The sequence below is a fragment of the Leuciscus leuciscus genome, assembly GCF_965113295.1.
Source record: "Leuciscus leuciscus genome assembly, chromosome: 8".
Classification (NCBI taxonomy): domain Eukaryota; kingdom Metazoa; phylum Chordata; class Actinopteri; order Cypriniformes; family Leuciscidae; genus Leuciscus; species Leuciscus leuciscus.
Window position 1 is genome coordinate 38,650,442 of NC_138732.1, and position 3,330 is coordinate 38,653,771.

A 3,330-nucleotide genomic window follows, 5' to 3' on the forward strand; every position below is an offset into this window, starting at 1 on the left:
ACTTTCTTTTTTTAAGAACACAAAACACATTCTAAATATGTGCCCACAAGCCTCTTGACTAATATATGTTGTCGTTTCTAGTTCTGGCTTCAAAATGATGTGAAATTCATCCTGCCTGATCGTTCTCTTAAAACAATACATTGATTTAAACATTGTAAAACTGTTTTTTTTGTCAGAAGAGGTTTATGCGTGGGAGGGGTAATCGCTCATCAATATTAATGAGATTCAGACCAGGGGTGTGACATAGACACTCCCCCAATGACTAATGGGCCATCAAGAGAGGCAGCCTGAACAAAGAGGAGATTCAAAGGTTTTGTTTTTCACTGTTTTATTGTAATTCCTCTATGAGGAGGAACTAAATGTTTTAAATTTGCAATGTTTTAAACTCAGCTGTGGTCCAGGTTCCCGTGCAGGCAGGAATCTCAGAGTCTGTGGAACCATATCAATGTCAGTCTCTGTTTTCCATGACAGAGTAGACTGCTTGTTGCTTGTCTGAATGTTTGTCTTGGCCCTCTTTGCAACAGGTGTCTGATGATCACCATCACCTTTATAGCTGTAAAACAAACAAACAACTGTGAGCATGTTTATTACACAAAATATAACAACTGCATTTCAATCATTATAAGTAACATTGGCCAGATGCAAAGCCATACAGACACATAATGTTTGTATGGACTATGTAAAACCAGAATATGTAAACAGAATTATACTAATATCTGAAAGAAAGGGAATAAGTGTACTTACTTTTCAGTTGTTCTCAAAACTATTATTATCATATAGAGTAGCCTACTATTCCAGCACATGCACAACTGATGGGCATTAGCATGCTGATAAGATAGCACAAAGAAAAAATATGTAACATTATCAACCAACCTCCAAAAATAAATAAACTCATACAGGCTCATATTGTAATAAGTATATAAACAAAATTGAACAAACATGGGTAAATATGTACTTACTCTTTCTGACGTTCAACTGTGTTGCTGCGCGCCCTCCGAGTTGCAGATGAAGGAGATGCAGCATTCCTGTTTTAAAAAAAGTTGAAAACTATTATAACATAAATATTTCAAAGTATAGTAGCCTATCATTAGTCTATATGAATAACTGATGCAAATAATTGTAGACACGTGCTGTAGGCATATATTGCGTGTAATGGGCCATTACCGGAGATAGCACAACGCAAACATTAACACATTTGCAATTCATCAGCTGGGCATATTTACACATTTCAGCACATACACACATTTGCAATAGATATTTGCAAGCACTCTTCGTTGATGATAATGAGGCAGCATAAACACTAGTCAAAATATAATCTAAACATAAATAATATTTTCTAAATTAATTTCAAAATTCTAACTTTCATACAGGCCTATAATCTAAACGTTGTACATATACAGCATGTCTAGGCTATGCTGTATAAAGTCTTCTGAAGGCACGCGCCGAAACGCGTTTGTGCAAACAAGTTTATTTATGCATGAAGCCTCTCTCCTACTTTATACAGCATAGCCTAGACCATTTAAATATAATTACTCTGAATGGAAAGTATGGAAATGGTCCAACCAGTAAAATCTGTAGCCTACGTTTATTTAAAATAGCTTGTCAACTAATTTCTCTGTACTGTAGGCTAATTGGCCTACGTGTTGTAGCCTAGCCATTACAATTAAATAAAACAATTTAGTTCATATTTAGGTTTAAATAAAATCTTTTTTTTTTTTTATTTCATTTATGTTGATTATATGAAAAGTGAAAAGCATGAGTCAGATCATGCGCAATCGCGAGACAAATGGAGTGGGCAGAGAAGATCTTGACCATTTCATTAAGTTTATTTTTTGTATAAAGCCTTTCTTTAAAGTGAATTTCGTTTTGTATTAATTGTATCTTAATTTTAATAGTTGTTTCATCAACCAAATGCCTGTATTTAAAACATAAGAATTAAAAATAGCAGGAACTGGAGGCCTCATAAATGAACCCAAACTCATAAGCTTTGCCTAAAATACCAGAGAAATATATAGAAAGCTCGAAATGTGTTATTTTAAACAAAACTATTAAAAACTAAAGAAAACAGACTGCATGAAGCCTCTCTCCTACTTTATAAAGCATAGCCTAGACAATTTAAATATAATTACTCTGAATGACAAGTATGGAAATGGTCCAACCAGTAAAATATGTAGCCTACGTTTATACAAAATAGCTTGTCAACTAATGCAAGTAAATTTAAAAAGACTTACTCATCCGAAATATCCACGCCTGGATCAAGTCGCTCTTCAAAAATACAAACGTTCATTGTCAGAGTCCTGTTCTTCTTCTGAGGAAAAAGTGAACTCTTCATTGCTATCCAGGACTAGCTGAAGGGCTGTGTGTCATCTTCCAACGGCGCAGGAAAGAGAGTGAATGAAACTTGCTGGTTTTAAAGCATTTCAGGGGGCTTTTTACCTTATTTTGCATAGATCACCTCAGCACATTATCTTATGAATAGCGCGCTCTGCGAGTGGGTGTGAACTCATTTCAGGGGGCGTTTACCTTATTTTGCATAGATCACCTCAGCACATTATCTTATGAATAGCGCGCTCTGCGAGAGGGCGTGAACTAATTACAGATAATTAGATGAGACGGGAGAAACTGTACTTCACTTTAGTTTCATACAGATTACATTGCAGGAGAATATTTGTTTTGAATGTGAACTGTTTTATTTTAAAGTAGAAATTTAAAGCTTTCTTTAGACGCATGTTTCATGGTTGTGTGATAAGTATTCGCTGAGTTTCAGTTAATTTCCCAGACTTGTTCCAGAAAGATTTTTGCGGAGACAGAGTGAGCTGAAAGCGCACCCTGTTTATTTTATTTATTTAAAAATAAAAACAAGGTTTTGATGTTAATGTGAGTGTACACAAAAAAAAGAAGACCCTCTATAGTTTATAATCATGTATTTATTTTATTTATATGACCATAAATGACGGATTTTTTTAAGTTTATGTTGCTGCTATGTGAAAAAAATCCAGCAAAACGCGTGGGCGCGTTTCTCGACCTCAGAGGGTTAAACATTCACATGAATCTCTGTACATGAACATGGTAAAATGAGAAATCAAACACCTTGGAAATGACAGGTATGTACAATGTTTTAGGAATGGCACAAAGGTGTGTGACTGTTCAAGTCACTGTCTTTAGATCAGTGTGTTCAATAATGTGCTTTTTTGTCCTTTGTTGTGTATCTTTGGATTATGTTGTGTTGTAAATAAATCCAAACAACCAAAAAGCCATTATTTTTTAAATCTCTACTCATTCTTTGTTCTGGTCCCACCATTATGGGAGGGTTTTTGTCTTTCTCAGGTG

General features: G+C 34.9%; 1 long non-coding RNA gene across 1 annotated transcript; it reads right to left on the reverse strand.

The window, feature by feature from the left end:
* Nucleotides 1–311: 311 nt before the first annotated feature.
* On the reverse strand, nucleotides 312–1,316 carry LOC309505144. Its single transcript, XR_014208324.1, has 2 exons — nucleotides 745–1,316; nucleotides 312–553 (listed from the first exon to the last, which is right to left on the reverse strand). It is a non-coding gene; the product is annotated as an uncharacterized lncRNA (long non-coding RNA).
* Between the last annotated feature and the right edge of the window lie 2,014 nt (nucleotides 1,317–3,330).